Here is a 21,917-nt window from a genome sequence, read left to right on the forward strand (position 1 = left end):
ACCATGGGAAATGTAATGGGAAACTACTACTCATCTACTCTGCACCATGGGGAAACCATTGGGAATCGTGAACGGTTCTTGATTATCAAGCTAGAGGGTGCTCTTTGGGGATCGTTTATGGGCTGTGATTGGGCAGCCAGGCTGGGTCCCATTAATCAGTGGGAATACTTATGCAACTGAGTAATGTGGATAATGGAGGCTGTGACGCCGTCAAACTCTGGTCACAACAACAAGTCTGCGACCCTCCTTCCATCCCAGGTAAAAGCTGGTTAGTGTCTCGTGCCTTTTTTCGATTGACCCTTGCAATTCTGTTCTAATGGATATATTTTTTGTATATATCTCATCAGGTGTTGTAAAGCCTTATGCTAGACATTGAGTGCACTTCTGAATCGCAGACCAGCTGTAGTCTAGATTGGTTCCAGGTAGGCTTTATTTCACATATGTATAATCTGTACAATACTCCAGTTACTGTTCTTGTATTTACAGCACGCATAGACATAGACAGGAACATGGGAAGGTATACCATTACTTATAAAGGAGCTGACCCACCGGCCATCCATTCAACCCAGCTCAGGCCCCCAACGGACACTCACAGAACATTCAGACACAGATCCACCCAACATTCTCCTGGGCTACATTCATGCACCAACATTCTACAGCAAGCACCCAGGCCAGTGGCAAGACAAGACTACGCTACAACATCAGGGGTCAGCAAGCTATTAGCGAGGCATTAAGTCTCACTCGCCACCTCAATTCTCCACTGACACACAGCACATTGTTTCTTACTCGACAAGTCTCAATTATCACTAGCCAGTACACATTTGGAGGCATGTAGCCCATGATTCTTGGGGTGTTCTCAGTATATAAGCCCTTCCAATGTTTACAGATGAGGTACTGCAGCAGAGGGAGATATTATTTTCCTGGGTTCATGAAATATCTTCGAAATGTTTTTGGCAATAGGTAGGTGGGAGTATTCAAAGTATATTCTCCAATAATGGATGACGTATCCACAAGAGATTTGAAGTAACCACTAAGGTAAGTTATAATGTACGTTTATTAGTAAGATCAATAGTAGATGGAAGAATACCAGGACATCCACTCCCAGCCAGTACAGCAGCTCAGCTGTGGAATCCCAGAGCCCTGACTCTGCCAACCTTCCAGCAACCCTTGAGGTTCCACTATGATCTCATAACACACCCAGGCGCACGGAACCCCATCCTCTGGCCACAGACCCCTGATAAGCAAAGTCCCAGCGCCTGCACCCACAGAGAGCACAATCACCCTGAACCCAGATTATGACAAGATGCATCACCTTCCCTTTCTTCGATGCTTGGGTCGACCATGTTGGTTGGTCTTGGACGTAGAGCCTTTGTGCTTCCTCCTTTAAGTTCATTGAATTTGTGTATTTTATTAAAATCTTTTTTACGACTGCTATTTGTTGTCCGATAACTGGATCTAAATAAAGTTATTATGCAGAAGTTCAGATCTCTCCCAGGACATACCCTGTACCATGCCATCTTAGGATAATAGTTTTTATTAAAATTTAAAAACATGGAAAAGCATTACGGAGTTACCATGTTAGAATTTGCTGCTACTGACTGGAAATGGTGTGTGGGAAAGGAACTGTCGGGTTCCATACGTTTTATCTTTTGACTTGTATCTTTACAAACGCACGGTATTGTGTGATCAGAAAATTTGAAACTTTGATGTGCAGAGGCCCTAATTTGTTAGGGACCATGTGATTTTTCTCCCTTGAATGAGGACATCATTGGTCTAAAATCCGTACCATGATCCAGCAGGGCGGCAGAGCAGATGCTAAGAAATGTATGAGGCATGCGCCTACCCGGTTGCGCTCATAATGGTTTCTTGTGCCAGTGTCTATAGGGGAGGGTGGTGGTGGATGTGTGTGAGAGGATCAGGACGCAGAACTCCGGTGAGCATATCTTCGCTTTGATCAAAATGAATAAATGGCGTGGGTTGTTTATCAGGCCATCTCGAAGATTTTAATTTGTGAGAACGACATGTTGCGGTGTGGGATTTACATACGAGGATGGTAGGGATGATTGCATTGCTGTTATTAAGTCGGAGCTGTCGAATTTCATAGCTGGTTTCTATAACAAATGCACAAATTATAACCTTCAACTTCAAGCAGGTAGAACTCGCTTCAAGGAATGTTCTCTCCCCAACTGTTTTCGCCCTCTGCTTGGCACGACAGAGCGCGGTTTTCATTCTCAATAAATAATATGGGACTCGGGATTCATGCTTCCTATTTTGCTTTTGTCGTAATTCGTTGTACAGTCGCCATCTAGATGCTTTGGAGGCACTTTTGAACAGTCTGTTGAACTTGGGACCTAAGTAAGGTCTTCTGTGATGCAAGTCCACCCGATTGTTGTGTCGACAGCAGCCTCCGGCAGGTAGGATCTTTTCGGGTCCAGTGGATTATCGAGTTCAGAATATCCAAAAACGGGCTTTATCGATCGCTGCTCTTTGCCCCAGAAATGGCATCCATTGGCACTCAACTTTTCTCCAGATAGATGTTACGGTTTATAGTTAATATTTCAAATTCAATTATTTCGATTGCAAACATTTCGAAAATATTAAGTTGAAAAAAAAAGTCGAATGTTTATTTTGTTTGTTTTTTTTAATGAGGGGTTCCCCCCAAACCCGTTTTTTTTACACTTTATTTTACTTACCAAAACCCCAAAAAAACGTATTAAATAAAAAAATAATAGTCACATTTTTTTTTAAATGTTTTCGACATTTTTGCATTCAAATAAATGCGTTAGACATACTGACTTGGCACCAGATGTTACAAGATGAAATTGCGATTGATTAACATGTGCATTTTATTTTATTTGTAATGTCTTACTGTAGGTTATTGGAGGACTCAAAATGTGCACTCTCCACTATTGGTTGGCTAGTGATAATTGACTCTTGGCAAGTAAAATAATGGTATATTGTGTTTGTAGGGAGAATTGAGGGGTAGAGTGACTTTTTATGCCTGGCTTTACCTTGCAACTTGAAATGTTTGGCTCTGGATATAGTATGTGCTAACAATTCAGAAGAGCACTGCAGTATTCTTTATTAAACTAGGAGTCCATGCTCGAGTGTATTCCTGTATAGTCTGAGACTGTTGATTGACTTTGAGCTTACTAGGTTTGTCAGTAGTGTTTAAACAATATTTTCCTGTATATAATTCTGATGGGTTTGTTTTATGGCATTAATTTCAGAAATATTTCCACATTTTCATGTATTGTTAGCATTCTTCCTTTTCCAGATTGTGGCGGATCCAATGCCTTTTTATTTGTTTTGCCTGATCACTGTGCATTGGCGTATTTATTTTGTTGAGAAGTTATACGTTTCCAAAGACTGTTTAAAAAAATAAATAAATCCAAAGTATACCACATAGACTTGTACTGTAAAAATAAATAAGAGGTCCTATGTTGTTGGAGAATTGGTAGTGTAATTAGTAAGCATGCAGATGTGTAAACATGTTTCTCCTCGAATACTCTCACCCATAAATGAGAGGATTTCCGTATTGCGATAAGCATACAGGAGTGTAATTGCATGCTTCCCCTAAAATATTTGCTTAAAGGAGCAGATTTCTGTATTGTGGAGAATATTTTCGTATTGCAATAAGCATGCAGGAGTGTAATTACATGCTTCCCCTCCAACATTCCCATCCATAAAGGAGAGGATTTCCGTATTGCAATAAGCATGCAGGAGCATAATTACATGCTTCCCCTCCAATATTCCCATCCATAAAGGAGAGGATTTCCGTATTGCAATAAGCATGCAGGAGCATAATTACATGCTTCTCCTTGAATATTCCCATCCATAAAGGAGAGGATTTCCGTATTGCAATAAGCATGCAGGAGTGGAATTACATGCTTCCCATCCAATATTCCCACCTATAAAGGAGAGGATTTCCGTATTGCGATAAGCATGCAGGAGTGTAATTACATGCTTCCCCTCCAATATTCCCATCCATAAAGGAGAGGATTTCCGTATTGCAATAAGCATGCAGGAGCATAATTACATGCTTCTCCTTGAATATTCCCATCCATAAAGGAGAGGATTTCCGTATTGCAATAAGCATGCAGGAGTGGAATTACATGCTTCCCATCCAATATTCCCACCTATAAAGGAGAGGATTTCCGTATTGTGATAAGCATACAGGAGTGTAATTGCATGCTTCCCCTAAAATATTCCCATCCATAAAGGAGAGGATTTCCGTATTGCAATAAGCATGCAGGAGCATAATTGCATGCTTCTCCTTGAATATTCCCATCCATAAAGGAGAGGATTTCCGTATTGCAATAAGCATGCAGGAGTGGAATTACATGCTTCCCGTCCAATATTCCCACCTATAAAGGAGAGGATTTCCGTATTGCAATAAGCATGCAGGAGCATAATTACATGCTTCTCCTTGAATATTCCCATCCATAAAGGAGAGGATTTCCGTATTGCAATAAGCATGCAGGAGTGTAATAACATGCTTCCCCTCAAATATTCCCGTAAAGGAGCAGATTTCTGTATTGTGGAGAGTATTTTCGTATTGCAATAAGCATGCAGAAGTGTAACAACATGCTGCCCCTAGAATATTCCCATCCATATAGGAGAGGATTTCCGTATTGCAATAAGCATGCAGGAGCGTAATTACATGCTTCTCCTCGAATATTTCCATCCATAAAGGAGAGTATTTCCGTATTGCAATAAGCAGAAGTGTAATTACATGCTTCCCCTCCAATATTCCCCCCCATAAAGGAGAGGATTTCCGTATTGCAATAAGCATGCAGGAGCGTAATTACATGCTTCCCCTCCAATATTCCCATCCAGAAAGGAGAGGATTTCCGTATTGCAATAAGCATGCAGGAGCGTAATAACATGCTTCCCCTCCAATATTCCCATCCATAAAGGAGAGGATTTCCGTATTGCAATAAGCATGCAGGAGTGTAATAACATGCTTCCCCTCAAATATTCCCCTAAAGGAGCAGATTTCTATATTGTGGAGAGTATTTTCGTATTGCAATAAGCATGCAGGAGTGTAATTACATGCTTCCCCTCCAATATTCCCATCCATAAAGGAGAGGATTTCCGTATTGCAATAAGCATGCAGGAGCGTAATTACATGCTTCTCCTTGAATATTCCCATCCATAAAGGAGAGGATTTCTGTATTGCAATAAGCATGCAGGAGTGTAATAACATGCTTCCCCTCAAATATTTCCATCCATAAAGGAGAGGATTTCCGTATTGCAATAAGTAGAAGTGTAATTACATGCTTCCCCTCCAATATTCCCCCCCATAAAGGAGAGGATTTCCGTATTGCAATAAGCATGCAGGAGCGTAATTACATGCTTCCCCTCCAATATTCCCATCCAGAAAGGAGAGGATTTCCGTATTGCAATAAGCATGCAGGAGCGTAATAACATGCTTCCCCTCCAATATTCCCATCCATAAAGGAGAGGATTTCCGTATTGCAATAAGCATGCAGGAGTGTAATAACATGCTTCCCCTCAAATATTCCCCTAAAGGAGCAGATTTCTATATTGTGGAGAGTATTTTCGTATTGCAATAAGCATGCAGGAGTGTAATTACATGCTTCCCCTCCAATATTCCCATCCATAAAGGAGAGGATTTCCGTATTGCAATAAGCATGCAGGAGCATAATTACATGCTTCCCCTCCAATATTCCCATCCATAAAGGAGAGGATTTCCGTATTGCAATAAGCATGCAGGAGCGTAATTACATGCTTCTCCTTGAATATTCCCATCCATAAAGGAGAGGATTTCTGTATTGCAATAAGCATGCAGGAGTGTAATAACATGCTTCCCCTCAAATATTCCCGTAAAGGAGCAGATTTCTGTATTTTGGAGGACACCTTTATGCTCAAAACGTCAGGCTTCCACCAAAACCCCCTCCGTTTGCAGTCCCATCCAATGTAACAATGCTTGGACCAGTACAGGGGTCTACAACCTCTGGCTCTCCAGATGTTTTGGAATACTACTTCCATCAGCCCAAGCCAGCATTCTTAAATGGGAGTTGTTATGGGAGACGTAGCTCAAAATATCTCGAAAGCCACAGGTTTTGGACCCCTGGAGTAGTGGCACCCTCTTGCTTAGGATCTCCAATATGTTTTCTTGCATGGAGCTCTTTTCACTCTTAGAAAAGTCTTTATTTGCCTGGAGTTTCTGGAGTTTTATATGGAGCATTGCAATAGCGCACTTTGCCATAGTGATGAAAGGCAGACATCTCTTGGTGCTTACGTTATTCATCCGGTTGACGCGGAAGGTCTGGGTTGAACCTGCTCTGGTTGCCATGCTGTGACCAGGAACATGCTCCTCGAGGTCTGAAAGGTAGAAGTGGAGGGGCTGAAACCACTTATCGATCCAACATGAGCATGTAACGCTAGGGTGTCTCGGGGATCCCACGGGGCAAGGGGAGAGGCCTCCCGAGTGAACAGTGACCCATAGGGATGCCGGCCCCTTTAATCGGTGCCGCGAGAAAAGAGGTTAGAGTGCCTACGGTTGGTTGGAGTTTGAAGGACGAAAGGACCCCTGTGCTCACCGTGGGATGATTTATTACTGTAATATATCCTGCAGCCTAGCACATGGTTTGCCTAGGAACCAAAACTCCAAGACTCCTAATGACTGTTTGTAGAAGATGTGGGTTGGCAAACCTTGTATGGTAAAGGCGCTGGTGGTTGGCTTTGACCATTTGTTTCTTACTTTGTGATTGTTAAAGGAATTTGAGCAAGTCTTGATTTGTTGTCATCCGTGGTTTTAATATTTGTTAAAAAATTATACCAGAAGGCCCACCAGAATGTGCTAGGTGCATAAGAGAGGGAGCCAACACGTGTTTCGACCATAGTCTTTGTCAAGGTGTGGGCAATGTTGCACGGTCCTGTTAGGGGATAGTCTCGCCTGGTGACCAATTCACTGTTCCTAGTAGGCGGCGCACTGGGTGGTCCATCTGCGGGAGCCGTATCCGCGTTACACGGTTCGGTCGAAACACTTGTTGGCTCCCCTCTTATGCACCTAGAACATTCTGCTGGGCCTTTTGGTATAATTTTGCAACATATATTAAAACCACTGATGACAACAAATCAGGACTTGCTCAAATTCCTTTAACAACCACAAAGTAAGAAACGAATGGTCAGAGGTTAGAGTGCCCCCTTCTTTTTGCATATTTTATTAGCTCTTTCTGCTAATTACGAATTAAGTACAACAGTTATTTGTTTTGAAGTGTCAACATCTACACAACCTTCCCCAAAGCAAAAGAGCAAATTGGCCTGGCGACCTGGAAAACCTACAGTTGTCCAACATATTGAAAACCTATTTAAAAAATCTCCAAAACCTCTGGGAGGGAGTTGGGGGAGCGCTCGGGCACATTTTCTGGATTTGGAAACTGAGCATATCATATCCAATTCTCCCCTTCTGTTGGAACAGAAATGGAAGCGTTTCCGCCATGGGCGGAATACACCATCACGCGGCCTACACACAGCCTTGCTTGCAGCAAGTAGTCACCAGGCTATGACCTTCCAGCACTGATGGCATTCAGTCAGTCAAGCATAGGCCTGTTGAGACCGGCCCTTGGCAGCACATTCCCTTGCTGCCTTAGGGTGGACGAGCAGAAAGAATATTCTTCTTATATTGCACCATGAGCCTTGATTTCTGACGTTTTGACACCCATACCCTGAAGAATAGCTGCGTGCGAAAGCCCCGCCACCGTCCCTTGTATCTCTTTATAATTGTCTGGGGCAAAAATCAGCAGCAAAGATGAGCTTTGTCAGCTTTCAGTATTTCTTCCCCCTTGTATGGTTTTTGATGCAAGACCATCATGGCCCTTTACACTCCATCTCCTGCCTTCTTCTCCTTGTGCACAGCCTGTTTTACCCTCTTAATTTGGAACTGTTTCTATCTCCTGCTTTGTACCAATCACTAGTACAGAGACTTCCCTCCTACTGGCTAATGCTCATCCAACTGCTTCCCCCCCCACTGTTCCTATCCCATCAGCACTTATTCTTAAAGTCTACCCATCCCTTGTCTCCTATCTTACTTACTTCCATCCTTAATATCTGTCTTTTGACATCAACCTTTCCCTCATCTTTTAAACACTCTTATTCCATTTCTAAAGAAACCTTTGGCCGACCCCTCACATGTTTCAAATGTTATCCTATTTCTCTATTACCTTTTGTTGGTTGGTGTATTCTCACGTTTTTACTTTTGTCTCTAATTCTTCTGCGTTTTCAGTCCGGCTTTCACCCGGCCATTGCACTGAAACTGCCCGTCTTTCTGTTCTGAACACTTTGCTCACTGAAGGCCATTCCAAACACTCATCTCTTCTTATGCTTTTGGATCCTTCAGCTGTTTTTGACACTGTTGATCACTCTTTTCTATTGGCTTCTCTTTCGTCCTTTGGTTTTTCTGGTTCGTCATTTCCTGGTTCCAGTCACTTATCTGCAAGATAATTTTCTTTCTGTTTCTTGTGCTGCTAAAACATCACTTTCTCCCCGTCACAAGGGTCTGTTCTGGATCCTTTTATATTTTTCCCTTTACACTTCCCCTCTCACTGCTTTTATCTCCTCGTTTGGTCTTTCACATCACTTCTATGCTGACGATACTCAGCTCTTTCTGTCCTTTTCTTTTTTCTCTTCTTATATCCATCACAGATTGTCCTCCTGTCTATTAGCTATTTAATCTTGTATGTCGGCTCACTATCTTGCACTCAATGCTACTAAAACAGAGGTTCTCTTCTTCCCTGCTAACACTCTTCCTCCTTCCAGATCTCCTCCCTTGTCTTTCATTTCCCCCATCCCAGCTTTCAATTCTCTACTGCTCGTAATTTGGGGCTTCACCTTGATTCTGCTTCGTCCTTCACTCGCCATATCTCCCCATCCTCACGCGCCTGTCGCTTTCATCTACACAACCTACATAAAGCTTGTCCCTTTCTTACTTTTCAGGCCACAGAATTACTGATTTCCTCTCTGATCTTTTCACGACTGTATTATTCTTCCACCGCTCACTTTGGTCTTCCAGCTAATCGTCTTGCTCCTCTGAAATCTGTCTTCAATGCCTATATCCATCTTCTATGTCTTTTCTCATTTTGTGGCTCCATTTCTTCATCCCGTTCCACCCTTGGTTGGCTATCTTTCCATTTTCAACTTAAATTTAATTTTCTTTGTCTTCTTTCCAAGTCTCTCTATGGTCTTGGACCTGACTATCCTCTCTTGTTTCATGTTATAGTCCTTCCCGATCTCTTCGTTCTACATCCCAATGTCTCCTAGTAGTCACCCGTCCTCCCTGTGCCCAGTCTCGCTTCTGCTCTTTTGCCCTCCTCACACCCCTACACTGGAATGCTCTTCCCCGTTCTCTCTCTTCCATTTCCTCTTACTCTTTTATTTAAGTTCTTGAAGTCCCACCTTGGTTAACATGACAGATTGCTGCTTATTTCATTGTTATTATGCATTTGTTTGTACTGTCTTGATTCTCTGTACAGCACCTTGGCTTAAGGCGCTTTATAAAATATAAATTAATACAACTGGTAATCCATTGCCTGCTGGACCTACATGCTTAACGAACGATCTTCTCAGCATAACCTTTCAAATCAGTCCTATTCAATCATTATGGCACTCCCAGATATCTTCGGATTGTTGCTCTCAGTATGTTCTCCTGCTACTTCCCAAAGACTCCAGCCTATTCCTCATTATTAAAACACTCAAATCGAGAACCTCATCACTTTGCCCTTCATCTTGATTATCACGTCATGTTCGCTTTTCCCTTGAGAGCACTCGGTGACCCCTCGACCTAGGAGAGAGTAGTCCTATGATCCTACACTTTGGTTTCCAGAGCCGTTCTCTGCCTTTCGCAAGTGAGACCATCAAGTCATGCTCATCCTCTGTGAGATCAGCTATGCCGTCCTCCAGGTCCCTGGAATCGGAGCTTCAGGCTCTGTTAAATGCTTTCCTGTAGGTGGATCTTTTTCCTTGCCGCCAGGCTTGTCCTCGAAAGGTTCGAGGTACTCCCTCCTCATCCCTGGTAGTTAATGCAGTGGATCAGATCTGTCAGCAGGACGAATCTGTGCAACCGGTCTTCCACTGCGAGAATCCATCCAGTACTCCGACAGGTTGGGAATCTCCTTCACTCATCAGGCTGCACTTGTTGGAGTTCAGGAGGAGCCAATCACTTTTTTTTTTAAAAAAACCTGTTCAAAGGATTATCAGATGGTCCCCTCCAGGATACAGACCTTGGTTTTCTCCTGGTGTTTGGTAGCACTTCAGAGATTAACGTCAGGTTCAGCCAATCAGCAGACCGGTAGCAAGCTCAGGACTATTCCTCCCTTTCTGTTGGTGCGAGAGCTTCCTTTACAGAGCACAAGACTTCCATCCTCCTTCAGTTTCTGGGTAGCTGCACCCGCCGACTGCCTCTCCTAGCTCCAATTAATGTTGCGCCAGAGAGATCACCGAGCTTTGTGGCGTTTTCTGCCCCGTTCATAGACTTGCAGTTTAGTCTTTCACTTCCTAATCCTCCACTCATCCACAAAAGACGGGCAAGCTGTGTGGAGCTCAGGACACCGCATCCATCTCCTAGCCCGTTGACTGCACTCCCGGAAGTCCTCTTTAATGGAAGCTGTTCAATCGATATGGGAAAGGACAGAGCCCTCTTTAATGGGGGGGGCCTGGCGAGCCAAGTTATCGGGGGAGTAGCTCCGAATGTGAGTGGTTGACTTAGGCTTGTGCACGCAACATTGTGCCTGTGCATCAAGAGAGAATGGTCTGGCTACATGCCTTACGTTAATTGATAGCGCCTTTGGCCCTGCTGTCGCTCTCCTCATATACTCTGGCCCGGAAACCCATTCTCGTCTGCAGACACAGCCCAATTTTCAATTCCTCTTGAAGGTTTTTAGGCAACATACAAAACGGAGAAACTATCACATGCTAACTGCATAAAGCAATGGGCCTTGTTTTGGGAAGAAGGTTTATTCTTGTAATGTTACAACAGAAATTATTCTCCCTTAAAGGATTATATTAGCAAGCACTAGTGTTCTGCAGATCTACGATGTTGTTGTGCAATGTCTGTGCTGCCTAGTTGCCCACTGTTCTGGGGCCCTGTAGTGTCATTTCAGAAAGGGTTCTTAGGAGACTAAATCCCATGAGTATACCCTTCTAATAAACACTAATGTTCACTTTCTCTCCCCTAAGAGCTAAAGCTCCAACAAATTGTTAGATCGCCCTTATCCTCTACTTATTTCATTGTGTGCATAGAATGTGTATACGTTATGTAATTTAGCAATGATGACCGATCCGGCGGGCCGGATCGGGTGGTAACCGCGAGGGCTTTATGGATGGCCCCAGTGCCATTACCCTGGGTTTACAATCCGGAAACCCAGGCTGCTAAGAGTAAAGTATTTTGTTTCAAAGAACGGGACGCCTGACGGATCAGGAAGGCGGGGTTCCATACAGAGTCCCTCTTCCGTTACCATGGCGGCCAGCACAGATGTGGAGCAGCAGCGGGCGCCGCCACCGCTGAAGTAATCGGATAAGTGGGGCTGGGGTTGGGAGGGACAGGAAACAGGAAGTGAAGGGAGGGTGGGGGAAGATGGCGGGCCGGGGAAGCAGCCATCAGGTTGCGTGGAACGCGGGCTTGCACCGGTAGATTCCACCCGCGATTCAAGCAACCCGATTGGTTGCGTCCCCCGCCCTGGATGCTAATGCCTATTATTCAGCAAAGCTAGTTCCAATTCTGAATTAATTTCTGACATTGTAAAAAAAAAAAAAATACTCCATGCCTCTTTATGCTGGTAAGTAGTAACTCATTTTATCGACCATGATGGATCCGACGCTGATCAAAACTAACATTGTAACTTCTCAGTGAAGCCAGATGGAAATAGAGGACCAGGGCACACTCAGACCATAGCAACATGGGCAATAACTCAAATTGGGAGCCTGTTGGCCACCCTAAATAGAGTCAACTCGGAAAGCAAAATGCAGGCACATTTTCCAAAATGTGTTGCTATTGGTACACCTATTTTAGGGAACGCCAAACTTTCAGGGTGATGCATTCCTTTTTTAGACTAACACTATGGTCCAATACAATACTTCTAGGCCGATTGTGCATATGGTAGATTTCAAACACTGACTTATGGCTGTGATGATAAAGAGTCCACTGTTTGGGCTTTTGTGTAGGCATGGGATAGCCTTTGCCAGGCACTGCTATAATGGTACTGCCTGGCCATAAAATGGCCACAGTCGGTAATGGTGTGCATATGCTATCGGTGTCTGTCAAACGTCTATCCGATACTTCTACACAAGTCAAAACTGTTGGCTTTGTTAATGCTGATTTGTAACTAGACTTTAGTGCAGGTAACATATAAATGAAGTGGCTGAAGGCACACTTGGTTAAGACTTTTTCATTACACTAGTCGAGCATTTAAAAGGAGCATGGGTCACATATAATGTACCAAACGTTATATCTTTCTTCCCATGTGGAATTTGTATGTGTGCATGCTATATGGTAGCTCCTTACTCCCCAGAGGTAATTTATGCCCATCGCGTAATCCTTCCACCCAGCAGCTGCTTCCCTGTCCTGCTCTAGAAATCCTCATTTCGATTCAGTGTTTCTGTTTCTGTTCACACTAAGATCTTTTAGAAACGAGCTTAAGACCACTACTAATAGCAATTAGCCCCCTGGGAGAGGGTGCTGTCTAATCGGGATGCTCGGGTACATGCCCGCGTTCTGAGTAGCCTGGGTAGCCAGCGCCCCCTTCCCCACTCCCTCTTCACAGGTGCTAATGGTGTCTTTGTTTGAAAAGAAAAAGAAAAAAAGAACCTTACCTTTTTGTAGTTCGGCTGTCAGCGAAGTCCATTTTCATGTTGCTGACATCAGTCAACAACATGGAAAATGGAGTTCGCTGACAGCAGCAGTGTGCAGCGCCGGGCCGCGCAACAAAGGTATGTTTTTATTTTTTTATTTTTAAACCCCATTAGCACCCACCCATATTAAACTCAGCGGAGGGCCGACAGTAACGGCCCGGGCCCTTAACTTGGGCAGCGGGCTATTACCGACAGGGTCGGCCCGCCTCCTCGGTTAATATCGCCTCATTAAAACGCTGACATTTTACATGCACTGAAGAAAGAGTCCATTTCAGTATTCATGATAGTGCTCTGAAACAACTATGGCAGCGATTTGTCGGCGTGCAAAAGCCTAGCAACATCACATCACATCACTTGCCACTGGCTCCACTGACATGTGTAAGTTCATCCGGGTACTACCTTCACACCGCAGCATTGCCGCCTTAACAGCAGCAGGGCATTTTCAGAAGTTATTACCTCAGTCAGAAATCAGAGCCGAGGCAATTAAAATGGTGGCATGTGAAATACGAGCACCGGGGGAATTGCTCGGTGTCCTGGTTTCTCAAATTTATAACTAGAACATTTAAAATAGTTGGTGCGTGGGCTCTTTTATTTTATGAGTGTGCTTTTTTATTTATAATGCAATGCTCTGTGGACTCGGCCTTTTCGTGTACAAATTGACGTGCCCCTGTTTTATGGAAATTGCATTCAACAACTGATGCTTTTAGGGTTTCCCGGCGATCGGGGCACCTCCCCCCCGCCACTCTGCGCCTAATCAACCAGCAGTTGTAGGACCAGCATCGTTTTCCACCGCAGGGGAAGGATCCTTTGCTGACAGAAGGCCAGGCCTTCCTGAATATGGAAATTGAGCACTGGCCGTTTGTCATGGATCCTCCTCTCCTCACACTCTGCCAAACCCTTTTTGGATCCAACTATTGCAAGGGTGCAGTAGGGCCTACATAATCCATCCCAGCAGCAAGTGCAGTGTAAGTGGGGAAGATAGACGCCCCTATTTCCATAGTTGCCAAACTTATCCATTCCATTCTGTGGGTGCTTATCTAGTCCTGTTTTTTTCTTTTCATTCTGGGACTTGTAGTTCTACGTTTCCTATTATAAAACTCGGACTGCAGGACCCAGAATGCAAAGAAAAACAGGACTGGATAAGCACCTACAGATTGGAATGGGTAATGTTGGCAACAATGTATTTCAAGAATAGTACCCACAGTACTTGGGGAAGGGCCTGGTGGCACCCTCCCGGATCACCACACTCTCGGCTATACCTTTAAAATGACTGCCATGTTTTATTGGCAGCTGCAGCTATTCTTTTGAATATGTGACTAATCGAAGAATGGCGGAGTTGGTGGGAGTTAAGATAGAGAACCTACTAGTCAAAGACCTGAACAGCTGCACCAGGTGGATGTGGTGTGAGAATGAGGGCAGATGATGGAGGCTGGGCAAGAGGTGGCAGTGTATTTGGTGGGACAATGGTGCATTTTAGTGGATAATGGTTCAATTTGTTTTAGTCTTTCTTATTAATGTGCTGTTAAATTTGAGTGTTTGGATGCCTGACCCTTTGTCTTAAACCGCGACATCCCTTCCCACAAGTCTCGCAGAAAATAGTGTTGCATTTTCTATGCCTCCCAACGTCTGTCTTTCTGCCCTTCAAAAAATAATGGGGACGCACGTTTTATGGTTCAGAATTTGTACTGACTATCTTAATGTTTGTTGCTTGGAACCTGCCAAAAATAAATACATATTTTATATTCTAGTACAAAGCTTTGGCCCGCTAGATCAGGACTTGCAAAAATACCAAACCGTAGACCATAAAACCTATACCTGGGATAGTTGGTGATTGAAAAATGGGGTTGACGGCACTAGAGAGAGGTGTAAAAGTGCCTTTTTAGGTTGAGTTATTGGGTGTCAGTAGTTTTGGCTTTGTAGGTGACACTTCAGCGGCATCTTTAAAGCCAAAACTATTTGCATAGGAGTACAGGTAAGAGGAGGGAGTGACACAGCTTGTGGGTGTTTATATGTGTAAGGATTGTTATTCCCTATGCCAGGCCCACCCACTAATGGCCTCACTATAACCAAAACACATCCTCCTGCAATCTCTTTGATCTACCTCTGCAGGGGTCGAAATTGAAATTCATGGAGCAGGAGCTGAAAGTAGCTCATGGGTGTCGGGGATTTTCTTCGACCCAGGAGTTACTCCCATGACCCAGGAGCTATTGAGGGAAAATCTTACAAATGTCTTCATCGCGGATTATGTTTGATGGATGCAATTTATTTTTAAAAAGTGATTAGAATAAGCATATGAGGAACGCAGAATTAATATTGCGATTGAACATTCAGGAATGTATTGTCAGAATATTCACTCTAGAGTCCCTGGAAAATCACAGACCCTGTTCTTATTTGCAGAATGGGCACTGTGACGATTCACAGGTTCTCCTCGCTTCTCCCCAGTGGGGAGCCCTTCTGGTTTCAGGTTAGGGAGGTGAGGCCACTACCCAATAGTCCCCCTAGGGGTGGTGAAAAGCTGTATCTCACAGGGAGAGACTCCCCTCGTGGGGATAGGGACTCGCGTTCCGTGAAGGAACTTCCTAACCCCTTTTCCCATGTGACTAAGTCCCTATCGGAAATCCCTGATGCCACTACTGTCTGTTATACTTTCCAGCTTTGATTCATAAATTAACATAGCTGAGACAATGAAGAGCCAAAGAAACCTGAAGCGTAATAACCGCGTGCCTTCCTATAATACTGAGAAGAGTTGGCCCCAAGGAGGCATAAAGATTACCTCAACAACAATAAATAAGGACTGTGACTTTACGCTGGGAAGGATCCAGCTACAGGAACTAAAGAGCAAAAAGGGACTAGAGACAGAAAGATCAGCCAGCGTGAAGCCAGCCCAGCCCAGGAAGTTTGAACCTGGGAACGTGAAGCTGCACGAACACCGATCCCCAGTGGTGGGGACCTTCAAGGACGGTGGAGCAGCGTTGTGGTGGAGGCCAAGCTCCTGATCAGTGGAAGAGTGAGTAAGAAGCCAGCAGTGGTGTGACCTTGGGGGAGGTGGACCTTGCGGCCCTAGAACTGTGGCAGAGCTGTGTGGCCCAAGTCTCAGTGGAGCTGCGAGGAGCGGAGTGAAGAAAACAGGAAGCGCTGAAGCAACTTGAGTCAGCCCATCACCCCAGGAAGAACCGGTGACGCAGTCCCAACACACAACAGGTAACGTGAGTGGCGGGAGACCCGGTAGAGGTTTCGGGCAGTTCACAAGTCAAGAAAACCTTGGGAGTTATATCCCTCGTCCCAGTGGTGACACGCAGAGAACTAGGAACCACGAAGGCCTCAGTCATCTCCCTCATCACAATAGTGATTCCAAGAGAACCAAGAGTGTAGAAACCCTTGGGGGGTAATCTCCCTCATCACAGTAGTGGCACGCATAGAACTAACAACCAAGAGTCTCGGGAGGAATCTCCCTCGTCAGTGTTTGTATAAAAAAAAGTAAAGAGGACACTAAACAACAAGAGCTGTGTAGAGGTAATCTTCAAAACTGCATAAGACAAGGCAGAATTGCTGAACTGTCAAGCATTCTTTCAGGATTCCTTGGGAAGAGACCATTGAGTACTTTTGTAAAATACTATCCTAAAACAACCCTTAGGGCTGTGCAAGGTCGGTCAGGAGAAGGAAGCCCTTCTCCTGACCACACACTTTGTTGAATCAAAGGCAGAGCAAATGATTGGTGGAAACGTTATACCAACTGAGCCTGTTCACCAGGAGAAGGGAGTCCCTCTCCTGGTACTATTTTCATATGGATGCTGAACCCTTTTGGAGACTAGTGGTAGACATAGAGTATGGTTTTTGGACAAAGAATGGATACTTTTCATTTGGACAAACATCCTGACAACGAGCCCCTGAGTTAACCAGTTTAGGTAGGGATAACCCTTTAGAGATGAGGAGAGATGTAGGTTCCTTCCTTTATTTTTGAAATAAACATTTGTGTTGAAACATGCCACCCCTTTGTCTGACTCCTTACTCCACCACGCCATAGCACACACCCAAAATTAATACATCACACTCTTTGCTTTGGTTATTGGCTTCACACAATTTACGGACTGTATCTATTGGTTCCTCTCAGTAACTTGCCATGCTGCTCTACAATGATTTATCTTTTCCTTTCTACTGTCATGGGAGAGTGGCTCTATGGTGGTACCGCTCACTTAGTCATTACCTAATATCATCCAGTAACATCAAAGAATGGGGTTTTATGGGGCTGGCATTGTTTTTTCTAAGCAGTCTTCAGAAGGGTATTGACTTAATTGCAGTTGTAAATCAGCTTCAAGTGTAATAAAATGTCTTGACCAACTGTGTTTTCAGCCACTTATTTTTAAGTGTATGCCCTTGCATCTGTTCCTTGCTTTGAATTACTGTAAAAAAGCAGCATTGTCAAAGTCAACAGTTTGGAATCTTTTGTAGGCATCACATAGACGGTAGCCAGCACTGCCATCATATGACCAGGTACAGCCTCAAATTAGTGGCAAAGAAAGAGATGGCCGTCTCAAGGTCACCTTAGACTGCCACATCTAGGAGGAACTGTGGTTTAAATAGCCACAGAGGATGCCTTCTCAGTAGTGCATCAAACTGGAGGGTCCATTTTCTAGGGAGGAAGGGGGTCTGAAGGAGTTTTAGGTAACAATGTACAGGATGTACAGGATGCCATTTAATTTCCTAGTATGGGGTGGTGACGATGAGTTTGATGTAGGACAGTGACTTATGTTTGAGGCCTTAACTACAGAATCCACTCGCCCTCCATTCCAACAATGGTCACCCTATTTACACAACCTTAAAAAGATACCTTTCGTGCGTTTAACAAAGTGGAAGTGCTGAACACTATGACTCAATGTGTAACTAACCTCTGCTTGGTACAGTCTGCGTTTACATAGCATTTAGAGAAGAGAATTGGGCCATATTGGAACAGCCTAACTAACCTACTTTGCAGAATAGGAGGACCTGTCCTTAAATGTTATTTAACCTAGGTTTATCGGTAAAGGCCAGGCGACTACTACATGCCCTCTCCACGGACCCAGCCTTTTTTTGTAATGACTGACAGAGGAAGCCCTGAACACATTTCTATTTTGTTTCTACTCAATGACTGACAAATACAACTCCATTTTGAATATTACTGAAAGAACTGGATTTTTATCGCGAAAAAGGGATTAGCTTAGGGCTAAGAAAGATGCATATTATTATTGAGTTCTAACAAAGAATCGCAGGCAGCCAATATGGGGAGCATAGATGTTCGTTAGCATGATCTGTAACCCAAACCGGCTCCACTGAGGAGCAGGTAGCTTACTTCCGGGTCTGCATCATTGGAGTCGAGAATAAAATGAAGCAATTTATGAATTGGTATTACGACTCAACGTGAGTTAGATGAATATATTTGGTAAAATCCCCAGGACTTTGCGAAGGGACTAGGGCCTGGTCCTGCAAAATGCAACTCCTGAAATTGAATCATCTTGTTGTGTTGGCGCTCACAGTATGCCTGCACCTTCCTTGCCTTCATTACATTATTATGGCCTGGACTGTGAGCTAATTATCATGCATTGGTCTTCCATGTTGTGGCTCTGTGGCTGTATGATGTGTCCTGGTGTTTTGTAGTCTAAGAAGCAGGATGAACCTTATTGCTCCTACATTTCTAGTTGAATGTGACAAGATCTTTTTGAATATGAACATTTATAAACTAACACACTTGAACTCAGTTTACCCCAAATCCTCACTCACTGTCCAACCAGCAGTGTCCATCTCCACCGAACCAACATGAAGTTATGGGCCATCAACCTGGGGTACGAGAGAGCGGACTTCTGCAGGCCCTGCCAAAAAGGACAGCCTCTAGAAACCATAATCATACATTAAACAAATGAGAGCGTATGCATTACATGCCTGAAAAGGGTTCTATCCGACCTGCAGCGTAGGAACAGTCACCCAAGTGATGACCGACCAGCTAGCAGCAGGTCACCTCTGGGATAGAAACACTTTCAATGCCAGGTGTCCCCATAGGTTTCATTTCCTGTCTGGGAGCCAGTTAGTCCAAAAAGGTATAAACTTTGTTGTTGTATAGAAGTGAGTCTTGTTGTTATAGGTCACTTTGAGGCGTGCTGGGAACAGCATGCCGTATTTAATGCCTTTGTCCATGAGTCTCTGTTTGGTGAACATGAAGGTTTGACTATCTTTTTGAGTGGCCGCTGTCTGGTCCGGATGGAAGAAAATCGGAGCCTCCTGATCGGTATTCTCCGAGCTGTCGTCCTCCACTCAGGATGGAGTCCCTGTCCGGGTAGTTAAGCAGGCGGGCTGTCACTGAACAGGGATTTTGACCACATCTCAGAACAGCAGCAAGTGATCTGTAGGCCTTTTTCGCCAGGAACTGCTGAAGCAGGATGGTCTGGAGAATGTGCCTGATGAAGGTTTCCATGAAGGTATCCATATAATGGATTTGAGTGGACTCTGGCAGGCCGACAACCGTTACATTGTTTCGGCGGAATCTCTCTTCCAGGTCCTCGCTCCTTACATGCACGATCTTCATGTCTGATTGAAGTTGTAGTGCCCTTCGCATCTGACTATCATTGTCTTCCCATGTATTTATGCGTGAGTCAGCATTCGTGATCCGGCCACACTCCTTGCTGATTCTTTGCTGCAACAAGTGAACCATGCACACTAAATTTTCAAGCTTGCATTTCAAACCCCGCCTTCATTTGTGAAAAGATCTGGGATAAGTCTAGGGGGCTGTCTCCAGTCAAGGCCCTGCTGGCTAGAGAAGGGGTGGGTGTCGCATCCAACCCCATCAGCCTCTGCAGAGGTCATTGCCACCTCTGTAGTTGTCTTTTCAGTTCCCACTCATGTCTTTTGCACAAAATTGAGTTTGGTCTGCTGCCTATTGCTTGAAGTCTTGAGGGCCAGCATGACCCCAGCGGACAGGAGCTACTCTGTATGATGTGGGGTTTCAGGGTGTCCTTTAGAGTTTAGAAGGGTAGAGGGAGAGTGCTGTTAGGGAATCTGAAGGTTATCACAGGGGTCTGCAGTGAGGTGGTGTGGCAGACTTTTATCTGAAGATCTAAATTTGCTGTCCTCTTCACCAAGCCCCTGACAGGTGTTGCAAGCCATCCACGTGTATGCACAGGCAGCAGTTGATGTGTTACAGACAGAACCCCCACCTCCAAAATGCTGTGTCCATGCTAATATATTCGAGTGTCTCCATAGTCCTGCAAAAACACCCACACAATCCTGCCGGCAGCAACCGCTCCGGAACAGGCTGCAGCTAGCATATAATTAAAAATATACCTTATGGTGAAATTCTGAGAACAAAACGTAATTGTAGTTCAAATGAAAAATATGAGAATCATGTCAAATTGCTTAAAGAAAAATTCATCCAGAGAGGTTACAAAAATCAAGATGTAGACAAAGCTATCTATAAAGCAGAAAAAGTACCTAGAACTGAATTACTAAAAGAAAAACAAAAAATGGTGAAGAAAAATGAAAAAAAGGTAGACGTCATAACAACTTTTAATAGTGAAGCTCACCTTTTGAAAAAATCTTTGAAAAAACATTGGAACATTTTGCAAAGCGATGAAATGTTGAAAGAGTACATAGAAGAAAAACCTAGGATAATTTACAGAAGGGCACCGACAATAAAGCAAAAAATCAGTCCAAGTCATATGAAAGAAGAAAAAATCGAAGTGCTAAGTCAATTTTTACAAATACCAGCACCAACAGGAACTCATAAGTGTGGAAGTTGTGGAATCTGTGACCAAATGGAAAGTGGTGTAAAAGAGATAAGGCTACCAAATGGAAAAATTCACAAATTGAAGCAATTTATTAATTGTAACACTAAATATGTGATTTATACAATTACATGTATATGTAATAAGAAATATGTGGGAAGCACCATTAGAGTATTGAAAAATAGATTACAAGAACACATTAGAGCCATCAAAAATAAGGACACAAGATATCCTATGGCAACTCATTTTGACCAAGAACATAAAGCAACGGATATTAAGGGTATCAAGTTTTTGGGCATAGAAAAAATGGAAAGCATGGAAAGAGGAGGCAACAGAGAATTGCAATTGAGGAGAAGGGAAGCGAAATGGATCTGTATTCTGGATACTTGCAATACAGTACTAAATTCAGATAATGAAATGAATTATTGGTTGTAATGATCTGTGTTTTTTTTTTTTTTTTTTTTGAAATTTTGTGAATGTTTATTTTATTCTATAATAATTGCAGATATAGTGAAAAGTAAAATTGGAACTCACTTGTGATAAAATGCTAAGATCTTGAATAGTCAGTTTGAGATTAAGTAAAAAACATAGTTTTTTCGACCAATAAAATGATCTCCGATTACGTAGAAAAAACGTGTGACATCTTTACGCAACGTAACGCATGACATCATCGCGTTGCGCGGTGTGATGTCACGCGTAGCGGGCCCGCAAGTATAAATAAGAGGACTCAAAACACTTTTCATTATAACATGGATTGAGAAGGACTGAAGGCAATCGTACCGGGATAAATAAGGTGAGGAGAGTAAACTAAGGGATACTGTATGTCACCGAAAGAATAGGGTTTACTTAAACTTAACCATAGCCTAAAAAATATTATTTTACTTCTGGTTTTTATAGGAATCCCAAAAAATTGGTTTGGAAGTTAAGAAAGGACAATTGTTTATTAAACTAAAGGGAAAGAAAAAATTGTAATAACTGGCGAGTATGATAAATGTATATTGGTGGCTTGCCTCGACCAGCAAACTTGTTATATACAAATAATACATTGTAGTTTATATAGCTAAGAAAAAAATGTTTTTCTTTTTGTTGTTTTGTAAATAGAAAACTCTCCTGATGAACCACGTGCGTTCAACGTGGAGAAACACGTGTTGAGAGACTGAATGGATATAATTATTTGAAGAAGATAATTTTGTTTGAAAGGAAATTAAAAAAACAAAGATGTGTTTAATCGATCAAAGATGTTTCTCTGTTTGATTTAAAAAATTTTGAAAAGGAATACCGGAAGCGCACTCTAAG

General features: G+C 43.4%; 1 protein-coding gene across 38 annotated transcripts in view; it reads left to right on the forward strand.

Annotated features, from left to right (window-relative positions):
- GPHN (gephyrin) overlaps positions 1 to 21,917 on the forward strand; it is a 2,801,546-nt gene that overhangs the window by 155,596 nt on the left and 2,624,033 nt on the right. The window lies entirely within an intron of this gene.

Source organism: Ambystoma mexicanum, chromosome 14 (genome assembly GCF_040938575.1).
Source record: "Ambystoma mexicanum isolate Mex_15411 chromosome 14, UKY_AmexF1_1, whole genome shotgun sequence".
NCBI lineage: Eukaryota > Metazoa > Chordata > Amphibia > Caudata > Ambystomatidae > Ambystoma > Ambystoma mexicanum.